At 39.1% G+C, this 15,418-nt stretch overlaps 1 protein-coding gene across 2 annotated transcripts in view; it reads right to left on the reverse strand.

Annotated features, from left to right (window-relative positions):
* XKR4 (XK related 4) overlaps positions 1 to 15,418 on the reverse strand; it is a 436,026-nt gene that overhangs the window by 42,517 nt on the left and 378,091 nt on the right. The window lies entirely within an intron of this gene.

Here is a 15,418-nt window from a genome sequence, read left to right on the forward strand (position 1 = left end):
AATTTTTAGATAAATAATCTCTGGCTCAGGAGGCTGTCTTAAGATCCTACCCCTTTTGAAGGGACAGAATCAGAATTTGAACGTAGGTCTCTGATTGACTCAAAGGCTGATACTTTTTGAAAAACTGTAATATGAAGTTTTCTTTTTTCTTTTTCTCCTCTCTCTTCCTCTCTTTTCTCTTTCTTTCTTTCTTTCTTTCTTTCTTTCTTTCTTTCTTTCTTGGCTGCTTATTTAGTTTAAAGAGATAACTTATGTGATCAGTCCCTGGTCCAGGAACTGGCTGAGATGCTGAATAAGAGAAAGTGATTCTGGTGATTGTGCAAAGGTTTCCAGAGTCTTAATTTTAATCCATTAAGCATTAGAGCTTAGAAGATTTCTCCTTAACCTGAACAGCTCCATCCTGTCAGTATACCAAATCCTTATTGCCCTCATTACTATTACTTAACATATATCAAATGCCTACCACTGCCCTGGGTTCCTTAAAGAACACATTATCAAAGCTTCCTACTGCTGGCCAGGCTTCTGGCCGGCGAGCAGGGGAGTGCTGATTGAGTGACCGAATTAATTAGTAAGCAAACATTTTTATTTTGTATTCTCAAGTTATTTGACCTCAATGTTATGCCTGAGGCAGTTCTTCTTAAATATTTCTCATAGGGTAATTTTGAAGTGTGTAAACACATGCATTTGATAAAGAACCTGTTTTACAGTGAACGGATGAATACAAAGGTTATTAACTTCCACAGTGTTTGGGAACCATAAGTAATTAATATCAGGGTGAGCAGGAAATCAATATGATCTTTGTTTTATCCCTCCCCAAATGGGAAAATGAGAACTGTGTAGCTGGGTGGCATTCTTGGATAAAGGTCACAATCACCTTTACAGTCGGCTTTTGCACAATCAGTCCAGACATAGGTTGGCTTTTCATTCCATTGCTTATTAAATACTATTGAAAACTACAATGATTTAGGGTGAATATCCTATGTGCTGGACAATTTTTAAAGAGCTTTATAAACTATAGATTATGTAATTCTTGCAATAGCCCTATGATATAGGTACTATTGTCATTGCTATTTTATGGATGAGGAGACTGAGTCTTAGTAGGTGGAGTAGCTGGCCCAATAAACTGTGATAAGTATTGTCCATTGACACAACACCATACTTGCCTTTTATACTCTCCCCTAAACCACTTTGGAGGGAAACCTGAAAATTTCATTTTCCAGACTCTTGGTTGGCTAGTGCCCAGGAGAGACAATAGGAGGTAATCATAACTAATTAAATGTGGAGAGAAATAGAAACTACCCTTTTCTGGCAGTGGCAGATGGCTGCAGACTACTGCAATAGCTGCCAGCAGTTCTATACCACTGGTCAATGAACATGAACTCCTACACAGGCAATAGCTAGCAAAAACCTAGGTCTTCTGAACCTGCATGTTGTGTCAGGACAGAAGAGTGTGGCCTCAGGGGATTATCACCTCCTTTCAGGATGCTATGGCTTTCCAGAATTTCTGATCTTTAAAACCACCAACTTTCCCATTTTTTTGCTCCTTCAGCCCTGAGATTTGGTCTCTTAATTTCCAATTTAAATAACTTTCTGTTTGAGATACCTGCAATGGTTTGTATGTCCCTGAATGAACCAATATCATTTCTATGTGGCCTATTTTATCTTCCTGTGCCTTCTCACAACTGAAGTATAGAGAGGGAGTACCTGGCCCATCTCAAAGAGCTGCAGTTGGTATATTCACCACTGCCCTGCAATTGAGGATCCCATCTGCTCTGTCTGTAACACAATTCCTTAAGGCTGTGCAAAGTGCTCACAAATTCATGAGCTCCTATGTCAACAGAATGACTTCAGACGTCATAGCTGCAATTTTGACAAAGCCATGTGAAATATATAAAACCCAGTTGAATATCAGCATATCATTTGTAAGTCTTGAGGCTGAAGAAATACAGAGTTCCACAGAATTTAAAGGTTCTTAAAAAGATAATAAGATATCTGTTTATATAGAGCAAAAAAAAAAAAAAAAAAGTAGGATCTAGTTGATTGATCCACCTCAGGGAAACTGTGGACTGTGAGTAGACTGAAGAATTAAGTCATGTGTCTATTCTGAATTTAGGGATGTGGGCCATGTGACACTTCTTTTAAGTTATGGCTTCATTGACATCGAAATTATAAATAAGATTCAGTGAGTTTCGTCAGTGCTGCAAAGAAGTACATAGTGTTGTGTTGAAGGTTTGTTTAACTCAATGAAATTGCAATTGTCTTAATGGGTGAGAATCTTTCAAAGAGGATTAAATAAAACTATGGCAAAGAGAACTTAAATCGCGGCATTAGTATTTCAGGCATACTTATTTTTGTTTTAACTTGATAAACACTAGCTGTGATTACTCACGTTACTATTATCACAACTATCATTAACAGTTAATTGTTTCAGATTCGGTGATAAACAGAGGGGTTGAATTTTTTTCATTGAGGTATAATTGACAAATAACATTACATTAGTTCCAGGTGCACAGTGCAATTATTAGGCAGTTGTGTACACTGTGATAGTCTAGTCAGTATCCATCACCATAAAAAGTTACAAAAATTATGTTTTATTGTGATGAGAACTTTCAAGATCCACTTTTCTCCCAACCTTCAAATATGCACTTACAATGCCATTGACTACAGTAACCATGCTGCACACCAAATCCCCATCACTTGTTCATTTCATAGTTGGAAATCCCCCTCCCCCGACCTCTTCACCCATTTCACACGCCTCTCAAATCCCCTCCCTGCTAGCAACAATCATTGTTCTCTTTATCCACAGTTTTATTTATTTTGTGTTTTGTTTTTTAGATTGCACACATAGGTGAAAGCATATGGTGTTTGTCTTTCACTATTTGACTTATTTCACTTAGCATAATGTCATTTATGTTGTTGCAAAAGCAAGATCATTCTTTGTTATGGATGAGTAGTATTCCATTGTGTGTGCATGTGTGTATTTTGTTTCAGTGTACAAGTGTTTCAAATTCTTGGTTAAATTTATTCCTAGGTATTTTATTCTTTTTGATGCAACTATAAATGGGATTGTTTTCTTAATTCCTCTTTCTGATAGTTTGTTGTTAGTGAATAGAAATGCAAAAGATTTTTGTATGTTGATTTTGTACTCTACAACGATACTGAATTTATTTATTAGTTGTAATTGTCTTTTTGATAGAATCTGTAGGGTTTCTATACATAAAATCATGTCATCTGCAAATAGTGACAGTTTTATGTCTTCTTTTACAATTTGGATGCCTTTTATTTCTTCTTCTTGCCTAATGCTCTGGCTAGGACTTCCAATACTCTGTTGAGTAAAAGTGGCAAGGGTGGGCAGTTTTGTATGTTCCTCATCGTAGAGGAAACACTTTCAGCTTTTTACAATTGATTATGATGTTAGCTGCTGCTTGGATTTATCATGTTGAGGTATGTTCCTTCTATACCCACTTTGTTGAGAGTTTTAATAAAATAAGTTGATATTAAATTGAAGTTAAATTTTGTCAAATGCTTTTTCTGCATTTACTGAGATGATCATAGGATTTTTATCTTTCATTGTGTTAATGTTGTGTATCATGTTGATTGATTTGTGGATATTGAATGATCTTTGCATCCCTGGAATAAATCCCACTTGATCATGGTACGGTATACGTTCTTTTTAATGTATTGTTGAAATCAGTTTGCTAATATTTTACTGAGAATTTTTGCATTTATGTTCATCCAAGATACCGGCTGTAGTGTGTGTGTTTGTATGTGTGTGGTGTTCTTGTCTGGTTTTGCTATCAGGGTAATGCTGGCCTCATAAAATGAGTTTGGAAGAGTTTCTTCTTCGGTTTTTTCGAAGAGTTTGAGAAATATAGGTATTAAATATTCTTTGAATGTTTGGTGGAATTCAACAGTGAAACCATCTGGTCCTGAATTTTTGTTTGCTGGGAGGTTTTTGATTACTGATTCAATCTCTTTACTAGCAATCAGTCTATTCAAATTTTCTACTTCTTCATGATTCAGTCTTAGAAGATTGTATGTTTCTAGGAATTTATTCATTTCTTCTAGGTTGTCCAATTTGTGATGTATAATGGTCATAGTAGTCTCCTATGATCCTTTGTATTTCTTTGGTATCAGTTGTAACTTCTGTCATTTCTGATTTATTTGTTTGAGCCCCCCCCCCCACTCTTTTTTTTTTTTTTTTTTTTGCCTTGGTGAGTCTAGCTAACAGTTTGTAGGTTTTGTTTATCTTTTCAAAGAATTAGAAATTAGTTTCATTAATCTTGTTTATCATCCTTAATGTTTAATGTACTTGCAATTTTTAAGAAATATGACCTTGTGGAAAGGCAGCCTTACAACTTGAGTAAGTTTGTAAAACTTTGATAAGCTACTCAGAATTGGATTTTCCTTCTTGCCATAAATGACTAAAAACCTAGACAAAATATATTAGATAGCTGTGTCAGATACTGGACAACAGATAGGATATCTCGCCTATATCCTAGATCTAAAGGAAGGAAATAAGGTGAGACCAACAATTGCCCTGGCTTTTTGCCTAGAGCTACTTTCTAAAACTATAGTATGGGAAGGGGAACTCAAGTTCAGTGCTGTTCTGAAAGACGTATTAGTATTCAGGAAAGCTGACATGGCTGGAATTTGTGAGGAACAATACTGGAGAAAAGGGAATGATGCAGAGAAAGAGCTCTAGAAATCTGCATAGGCATCCCCTTGAGTTTTTTGCTGAATACTAAGCCACATGTGCATGAGCCAGGCAAAAATAGACCACAGGGGAGTTGTAAGCTGAATTATTCCCAGAGGTTATATGGGGCTAGGAGACTGTAAATTCTGACCAGGAAGAAATAAAAGACCTGAATAAATGCTTTGAATATACAGAAAAGACACCAGAATGGACTTGTAGAAAAAAAAAAAAAAAGACTCAACTAGCCCTAAAATAATGCATACTCCAGATTTGCTTTAATGATGCTTAAAAACAAGCCCTGAAGGACTCTTGGGTGGCTCAGATAGTTCAGCTTCTGCCTTCCTGCCTTCATCTCAGGTCATGATCTCAGGGTCCTGGGATGAAGCTCCATGTTAGGCTCCTGGCTCAGTGGGGAACCTGCTTCTCCCTCTCCCTCTTCTTCTGCCTTTCCCTCTGCTCATGTTCTCTCTCTCTCTCTGTGTGTCTCAAATGAATAAATGCAATCTTAAAAAAAAAAAAAAAAACAAGTCCTGAAAGTATCATTCTCATCTGTAAGTGAATTAATTGCCTGCCAGGTCAAAATTCAGCATTCGTCAAAAGAAGACAACAAAATTCAGAGTCACAAGATCCTGCATCCAATAAAAAATTACTGGTCATTTAAAGATGCAGAAGAATGTGACCCATAACAAGGATAAAAATCAGTCAATAAGAAGAGAACCCCAAAAAACAAATATGTTGGAACTAATAGGCAATAGCTCTAAAAATGTAAAAGAAATTTTACATTTCTTAAAAATGTAAAAGAAAACATGAGCATGATGAAGGAAAAAATACCCACATGAAACCTTTAGAGATGAAAAATATAACATTGGAAATAGGGATGCCTGGATGGCTCAGTGGTTGAGCATCTGCCTTTTACTCAGGTCATGACCCTGGGGTTGGGCAGTGAGTCCCGAAATGGGATCCTTGCAGGAACTCTGCTTCTCCCTCTGCCTATGTCTCTGCCTCTCTCTCTGTGTCTCTCATGAATAAATAAATAAAATCTTTAAAAAATATATGACATTGGAAATAAAGTGTATAGTGATAAAGTTAACAGAATATTAGGCCTCAGGAAGATAAAAGTTAGTGATCTTGAAAGCATAGCAATAAAAACCATCTATTGGTAGAATATACATATACACTCCATAAACGTTCTTAAAGCACTTCATAGTCAAATTGTTAATAAGCTATGGCAAAGAAAAATATCTTAAAAACAGTCAGGGACAAAAGGCATATTACACGTTCAGGAACAGAGGTAGGAATGACCGCTGGCATTAGAAACAACACAAGCCAGAAGATAATGGAATACCATCTTTAAGGTGCTGAAGGAAAAAAAGCACTGGACAAACTAGAATACTATATCTAGAGAAAATATCCTTCTAAAATGTAGGCAAAATAAAAGCATTTCAAATGAGTAAAAGCTGAGAGAATTTGCCACCAATAGACTGGCACTATAAGAAATGTTAAATGAAGTTTTGATTGTAGGGTAATAATATCAGATGCAAAACTTGGATCTGCACAAAGTAGTGACAAATGCCAGAAATGGTAAATATTTGGATAAGTATAAAATACTTCTCATTTTAAATTTATTTAAAAAATAACTGTTTAGACATGAATGATTACAGTATATTGTGAGGTTTAGGAGTAAGTATTTGATGGCAATAAGCACAAAGACTGGGAGGGGGTAAATGGAAGCATCATTGGAAGGCTTTATACCCACAATGGTATACAGTGATTTGAAGGCAGAGAGTGAGAAGTTAAAGATGCTTATGTAACCAGTTTAATGTGTAATTGATTTTGACTTGATTTTTATGTTGAAAGCTTCCTAAATTTATGCAATTTAAAATAACAGGTTAGAGGTGCCTGGGTGGCTTAGTCGGTTGGTTAAGCATCAAGTTTTGATTTTGGCTCAGGTCATGATCTCAGGGCCCTAAGTCTGAGCCTCACATTGGGCTCTACAGTCAGCAGCGAGTCTGCTTGTCACTCTCCCTCTGCTCCCCACTCCCCCAGCCCTCTTGCTTGCTGTTGAGTACATGCGCATACGCTTTCTCTCTCTAAAATAAATTTAAAAATCTTAAAAAAATAAAATAATGTGGGTTATTGTATTTAAAAGTGATATATTTCTAGAAATTATTTGAAATGTGAATATGCCAGATTAATGAAATACATAAGAAATTAAATATATAGAATGTGTAGGCCTGTTTTTAAATATTTGGTGTATAATCGTTTTTCTTTTTTTTTTCCTTTCCTTTTCTTTTCTTTTAAGAAAACATGGCAGTTTAAGGTTTAGAGAGGTTAACTGATTCACCTAAAGTGACACGATATGAAGAACCAAGATTTCATCTGTTCACTCCTGGTTTTATTTTTATTTCTTTAAAGTTTATAATTACATGGGCAAATCAATTTAAAGAAATTCATCCTAAGTTGAGAGTACTTAGGGTTATGTGTCCCTTAATCAGTTTATTCTCATCCAGCTTTCAAAATAGTTATAATTAGGCAGGAAACATACCATTCTAATTTATGTTGTAGAAGAATAAAATCAATCTTCTTATCCTGGTGAGAAACTAATCACAAGATAAATAGATATAATAGGGGAGGAGGAAAAACCTTGTAATGGAGACAGAATTATGGCCATCTCAATCAATGCAGGAAAAAGCATTCTGGAATCTTCATTAGTCATGTTAAAAACAAAACTCAAAGCAAACTAAGAGGAAAGGGGGAATTTCTTTAGCCTAATAAAGGTTTAATTAAGATAAAGTTAGCTGCAAATGGCAAAATAAAAACAAAAACAGTGGTTCAAGAATCTGTTGCTTACTCAAGTGAATGTGGGCAATCCCCACCTAACCAGCATGGCAGCTCCAAGAGCATCACACCCCAAAGCTTCTTCTGTTGTGATTTCCTGTCATCTTTCCGTGTTGTGGTGCGAGATGGCTCTTCTAGTTCAGCTGTCTAGAATGTATGCCACCAACAGAAAGGACTAGGAAAAGGCCAGGGAAGGGCATTCCCCTTCCCTTTAAGGACATGCACCACCGCTAATTACCTCTTATTGGCAAAACTTGAAGATAACCGCACCTACTAACCACACAAGATACTGAGAAAGGTAGTCTGCATTTTGCATAGCTCTATGATCAGGTAAAGTCCTGGTTTTATTTTTAAAGATTTTTTTAAAATTTATATATTCATGATAGAGAGAGAGAGAGAGGGAGAGAGAGGCAGAGACACAGGCATCGGGAGAAGTAGGTTCCATGCCAGGGGCCCGACGTGGGACTCGATCCTGGGACTCCAGGACCACGCCCTAGACCAAAGGCAGGCAGGTGCTAAACCGCTGAGCCACCCAGGGGTCCCCCCTGGTTTTATTTTTAAACATAACTTCATGGCTTTTTATTTTGCAAAAAATATCTCCGTGGTTTTGTTTTGTTTTTTGAGAGAGAGAGAGAGAGAGAGAGAGAGGGAGGGAGGGAGGGGGAGGGTCAGCGGGAAAGGGGCAGAATCTTAAGCAGACTCGCATTGAGCATGGAGCCCGACACCGGGTGCGACCTCATGATCCTGAGATCATGATCTGACCCGAAATCAAGAATCCGACACTTAACTGATTGAGCCACCCAGGCGCCCCTCTCCATGTTTTTATTAAAAACGTACTTAATAGATACACTAAGTACTTGAAACCTTCTTTGTGGAAAAGTCACTAAGTACCTTTTTCAGAGGGTGGCGCTTTTACTGTTAAGATATCTTTTTAAAGAAATGAATAGATTTGATCTCTTTGAGCAGTTTTAAGTTTGTAGAAAAATTGAGTGGAAAGTACAGGGAGTTTCCATTAACACCCCCACTCCAAGTTTCCCTTGTTCTTAGCATCTTGGGGGTGATATGGACATCCGTTACAATTGATGAGTCAATACTGATACATTATTATTAACTAAATTCTATTAACTAAATTATTATTAACTATTCTATTAACTAAATTATTATTAACTAAAGTTCATAGTTTACAATATGGTTCACTTGCAGTGCTGTACACTCTGTGAGTTGTGACAAATAAATAATGATATGTGTCCACCATTACAGTGTCAGAATACTTGCATTGCTCCAAAATGCCTATGGTCCACCTATTCATCCCTGCCCCTTGCCCCTGGCAACCACTGGTCTTTACACTGTGTCCACAATTTTGTCTTTTCCATATGTCATATGGTTGGAATTAAACAGCATGCAGAATTTTCAGGTTGGCTTCGTTCACTTAGTGATAAGCATTTAAGGTTCCTCCACATTTTCTCATTGTCTGATAGTTCATCTCTTTTTAGCGCTAAATAATATTCCATTGTCTGGATGCACCACAGTTTATCCATTCATCTACTGAAGGATGTCTTGGTTGCTTCTGAGTTTTAGCAATTCTGAATAGAGCTGCTCCACGCATTTGTGTGCAGGTTTTTGTGTAGACATAAGTTTTCAATCCATTTGGGTAAATACCTAGAAACGTGATTGCTGGATCATTTGATAAGACTATGTTTTGCTTTGTAATAAACTGCCAAACCATTGTCCAAAGCACCTGTACTATTTTGCATTCCTTCAGCAATTAATGAGAGTTCCCGCTGCTCCGCATCTTTGTCAGCATTTGGTGTTGTCAGACTTCTGGATTTTGGCCATTCTAATAGGTTTGTAGTACTAACTTGTTTCATGTGACTTTTTAAATATTATTTACTTACATGTTACAAACCATGTGATAAGATTATATTCCTGAGTCGTGACTTCAGGTTAGTTACCCCTGTTCTACCTCCCAGAGGCAGGATTATTGAAAAACAGTGGACAGTCAAAGGAAAGGGCCCAGGATTCTGAGCTGGCAGGGTTGGGATTAGGGATAGCCGAGGCCACTTATCTTGATGAAATGGGGTGTGACAGGCAGTCTGAGGGTCACCAAAAATGCGGCTTCTCTCCGTTCAGGCCAGCTTGGCATGGATCTCCCCAGCCAGACGGGTTTGTGTACAGCTAGAAAATAGGCCATTTCCTTTTTCCCCTATGCAGCCTCTCACAAGCTCTGACCTGTTTTTCTCAGCTTGACTACTCGAAGGTGACGTGGCACCCATTCCAGGCCAGGACAGTGGATTGTTTTTCATAGCCTGGTGCTTCTTTCTGCCCAGCTTCTGGGACCATGGCAGCAATCAGCCCCTGCCCTGTGTCCAAGGGGTTGGCTGGCCATCCAATAGGAGAGAAAGCACAGGGAAAAGACCTTCCAGGTCTGTAACCAATGGGAAAAGAAATATTTCTCACAGCTTTAACTAATATGTCATAAACATCCTGGCTATCTTGCTTCACCATGCGAAGGCAATCTTCCGTAGGTTCAATGGGTGCAGACATACTCTCTAATCCTATTTTCTGTGAAAGCTTCTCAGCTTTGTTCAGATTGTCTTGTCAGCTATGAGCATCAGCATGCCCCACCCACCTGGAAGGATATAAGGGGGGGTGCTGCACAGAATTGGGGAGAACTTTGGGGGGTAAGGTTTTCCCTTGGCTCGGGGGAGTCCAGACTTTCCCTTCCTCTCCTCTTGAACACCCTTTTCAGCTCTGTCTGGTGATGCCTCTAGAACCAATTTTCTTCATGCTAAGTAAACCAATTGTGTGCTTATGCTAATCCTTGTGTGGGCGTTATTATTTGTGTTTAATGAACCAGATGAGTACTCAACCTTTCAGTGTCACTGTTTGGTTTCTTAACTCCATGCAGCCTTTTCCCAGTTCTTTCTTCAACATCCAGTTTGGTAGTTTCCAATTCTTCTCTTGGCCTTCCCTCCTCGCTCCCCCAGGGCAAGAAGGGGCTTTGCATTACCTTCTTTAGGCACTTCCCTCCATTGGTTGATTGATTCTTTTACTTAACAAGCATTGGACTTCTGTTTGAGCAAGGCAGTGGGTTAGGTGCTAATACCACACAAGATTGATGTCCACTCTCACCCTCACAGGCTTGCCAGCTGATGGGGAGGACCTAGGGGGCAAGCTGATGATAAGAACAAATGGGAATTACCTCTGTGGACAAAAGTGGTGCTTCCAGGGCATAAGGAATAATGCCTCCATTGCCTAACTGGAACTGAATGATCTGGGGAAGGGTTCTTAGAGAGAAACATGACAAAGTTGATACTCCAAAGATAAAAAGGGACAAATAAGTAAGGAGGGTCCTGGGAGAATGTACTGAAATTAGGGGAAAACTTGTGGGGAAACCCAGAAACCAGAGTGTTAATGACCTGAGAGAGGTTCAGTGTGGCCAGGGCATAGATTGCAGGAGAGAGAGCCCTGAGGCCAGGGGAGTGCATTAGCAGTTACACAGAGTGTAATACATCATGCTGTTTGGGCTTTACCTTGAGATAAATGGGGAACTGTTAAAGGGTTTTGAGTAGACCTGTGATGTGATTGGGTTCATGTTTTGGAAAGACTTACTATGGAGAGTGGATTAAAGTAGAACAAGAACATTTAAGGAGATGGTGTGACAATCCAAGGAAGTGAATGAGTACAAATTAATTAGAATAAATGCAGAAGGATGGAGAGAAAGTGATAGATTCCAGAGATACCGAGGTGATTAATTTGCTGTTAAGAAAAAAAAAAAAAAAAAGAATGAGAGAGGAATCAAGTACATTGCCTATATGTTTGGCCTGGGAAACTGATCAGACAATGGTGCATTCACTGAGACGGGTAATAATTGAAGTAGACAGATTTTTAAAAAATTAATAAGCTTTATTTTTTTGGAGCAGTTTTAGGTTCACAAAAACATTGAGAGAAGGTACAGAGATTTCCCATCATACCCCCTGTCCTCACAAGTGCAGTGCCCCTCTTGCCCCCCACCATCAACGTCCCACACTGCACGCAGCAGGACATTTATTACAATCCATAAACCTACACTGATGATTTATTACCCAAAGCCCATAGTTTACATTGGGGTTCACTCCTGGTGTTGCATATTCTGAGAGTTTGGACAAATGTGTAGCCTTCACTGTAGTATCAGACACAGCAGTTACATTGCCTCTGTGCAACCATCTGTGCTCCACCTATTCATGTCTCCCTCTCCCCAACCCTGCAACCACTGATCTTCTGACTGTTTCCATAGATTTGCCTTTTCCTGAGCATCATAGAGTTGGAATCATACAGTGTGTAGCCTTTTCAGACTGGCTTCTTTCACTTAGTAACATGCATTTAAAAGTTCCTCTGCATCTTTTCATGGCTTAATAGCTAATTTCTTGTAAGCACGGAATAATATTCCATTGTGTGATGTACCCTAGTTTGTTTATCCATTCACCTACCAAAAGACATCCTGGTTGCTTCCAATGCCTTGACAATTTTGAATAAAGCTGATGTAAACATTTGTGTGCAGGTTTTTGTGTGAATGTAAGTCTTCAGCTCATTTGGATAAATATCAAGGAGTGTAATTGCTGGCTTGTATGGTAAGAATGTTGAGTTTTGTGAGAAATTGCCAAACTGTACCCTTTTGCATTCCCATCAGCAATGAATGAGGATGCCTGTTGCTGTGGCATTTGGTGTTGTCAGTGTTCTGGATGTTGGCCTTCTTCCTTGGGGAAGTGTTTGTTAATGTCTTTTGTCTATTTTTTGATCAGGCTTCTTGTTCTCTTATTATTGAGTTTTAAGAGTTCTTGGTATATTTTAGATAACAATCCATTATTAGGTGCATCTTTTGTAAATATTTTCTCCCCATCTGTGGCTTCTTTTCTCATTCGCTTGACACTGCTTTTCACAGAATGAAGGTTTTTAATGTTAATGAAGTTCACTTCATTAATGGTTTCTTTCCTAAGTCACACCTTTGGTACTGAAGACATGGTATTGGAAGAAAGCTGAGTTCAATTCTGTGCTTGTTGAAGTTGTGTCCCCTTTGGAGGTCCATGTAGACAGGTCTCCTTTGGACATCCAGCCTAAGAGAATAGGCTTAGTCTTTCATTAGGATCTTATTGTCTCATATGCCTAGATGGCAATTTAGTCCCCACTAAAGACACTGCAATCCCCGTCACCGTCTCCCTGGGAGACCTCCTCTTCAAAACTAGCAGGACTGCATTCAGAGACCGGAAAAGGCTCCCGTTTCCGTGGCATTCCGGGACAAATTTTCTGCTGTCTGCCATTCGGGAAGCAAAAGCTTTCTATATGCACTGTTCTCTGAGGAGAAGTTAGGCTTTATACCAGGAGATTCTTGGCTTTGGATTCCCAAATGGGGTTTGGGAAATCTGATTTTAGTTCCAAGATGGTAAGTGAGAAAAATGGTTTAATTTGGATTCCCAAGGAGCTTTGCCTTAGATGATCCTGAGCCAAAACCTGCTGGACTCATCATAGATTTTAAACCACAAAGAGGGAAAATGCAGCATGTGGTAAGGCAGCATATAGGAAGAAAGACCCCCACCCCCCATCCTCGGACATCCCCGGACATCTAAAAGGGTTTAATGCTTTGCCTTTTGTCTAAATCTGGGGAAAGAGACCATGCATGTCCCAGGCTAGCCACGGTGGAGCACACACGGCCGTGTGGTGACGAGACCTATTTGTATCATCAGTTCTTTGGCCTCTGGATGGGAGTCTGCCTGAATCACCAGGCTCCTGGCTTGGATCAATTAATAGCAAATTCCTAGAGGTGAAGCAGAAGGAGATGCTTTAAAGAACCACCCAGACAGATGGCTTTTTTGACAGCTGGACAATGCTAAGTATTAACCCTAGAATCTTCCATCACCCCCTCCCCCCCCGGGGAGAATCCTGAATCTGACCTAATAATTATCCCAAATAGGCCAACTTGTAGAATAGCAGGACCGGAGTTGCAATGAAAGAGTGGAGTAAAGATTTGTTGCTTCCTTTTTCTGTTTCCCTCAAAGGAAATCTGCTCTCGAGCAAGTTAAGATGTGGAAAATAAAGTTCCATTTCTGCACAACTGATGCAGAGTGTGAGATTTTGCATCTTCTATACAAGCCCCCGTGTCACTTCTGGAACTCTTTGGTTCCGAAAGTCCGTACTGTTCAAGTACAGCATCCTTTCCCTAACTTTGCTGCTATGACATCCTGTTCAATACCAGCCCACCCCTTCACATCAGCTTATGTTCTTCCTCTATACCTCGTTTCCTGACAGCATCTGTAGCCATTTTAATATATTTTGATATCCGTGGTGGCCTTTTGTCACTGCCTTTAGCCTTATGGTTCCTTCACGTTGTTGGTATGAAAATCTCTACCTCCTTATAATTACCAGAAAGCAATGGCTTATTGTTACCCTCTACTGCTCTGCTTGCAAAGCTTGGAATCGGCATGCCACTCCGCATTTTTCTTTCTACAACCATGTTGCAGCTTTTGGGACACAAAGCTATTGGGACACAATCAACTTATACTGTTCAGTAACCTGCTTCTGGTCTCACTTACTTCTCTGTCCAATTTAGGTACCGTGGTCAGCTATTTTAACTCTCTTTGTTAATATTCAAGGCCTTATTAAGCATCCTGCTCTGTCCGATTTTCTGTCACTGCTGTTTTCATTCTTCATTTCTGCTTCTGGGCCACAGATCATTGCCAAAGAAAATGCTGGAAGTTGGCCAACCCGATTGACCACATATTCGTGTTAACTTCAATGGGGCACACATTCCTGCTTATCAATCCCATCATTTCATGTCTTTTCATTTCCCCAGAAGAGCACAATGATCTTCTAAACTGGAGTACACCCTAAAATAATTTTGGAAATCTACGTACATCCTTGTACATTTAAAAATGGACATACACAGGTTTTCAGCAAAGATTTAAATAGTTAACAAGTATGCACTTTCTGGTTTATTTTAATATCGACACTTTAAAATAAAAGTGTTGCATCGTTCCTTTAAATGAATCCAGTGTAATAGAAACACTATGGTAATTTGACACCTGGCATTACCCATTTGAAAAACACACAGAGGTTTTTTTTTAACAGACAGAGATTTTTACATTATTCCTTTTATTTCTTGAGTTCATATTCTGTTCTGCTTCCCCCACATTTTGTCTCAGTGTACTTTTAGGCTCAGTGTCATCACTCTGCCAGATTTCTCTACAACAAAATGCATATATATTTAATTAATTCATTTTTATTTGCTGTGACTACAAGATTTATGTTAAAACATTTCTTTTTGACTGGGTGGCAGAAAAATTATTGTAAGTATAGAGTTGCTCAAAACATCATAAATATATGGCAGTTTGAAAAATATTTATTAAGCAAACATTTTATTGGAAAAGAATGAGTATCTAGTTACATAATGAAAGGAGCTATTGAGTTTTTTCTTTGTGCTCCTGAGACTTGTACATCCAGGCAATGTATGGGATAGATAAGAGATTTGCCTGTTTTTGAGAAAGTGGAGGGAGGGAGGGCTGGGGGCAGGGGTGAAGAGAGAACAGCAAGATGTGCCCACCCGCAGGGCTTTCTGCCACCAGTCTCCAGGAAGTGGAGGACTGGGAAATCCATTCCATGCCTGTGCTTCCCAGGTTCCTGTGACCCCACTGTGAAGACCAATGTCCTGAACTTTCCTTTCCTTGTGCCCTTGTTCCCAGGCAGTGAGGAAAGAGGTCCAAGAAACCTTGGTTTTCCATCCTCCTTACTACAAGTGACCTCCCTTCCCCCATCTTCTCTTCTTTCCATCCCTCTGGAGGATGTACCCTTGACTGTAAGGTTCATGTATTCCTTCCCACAAATGCTGTTTTGTCGTGTTTTTAATTGCATCCT

The sequence above is a fragment of the Vulpes vulpes genome, chromosome 13 (assembly GCF_048418805.1).
Source record: "Vulpes vulpes isolate BD-2025 chromosome 13, VulVul3, whole genome shotgun sequence".
NCBI lineage: Eukaryota > Metazoa > Chordata > Mammalia > Carnivora > Canidae > Vulpes > Vulpes vulpes.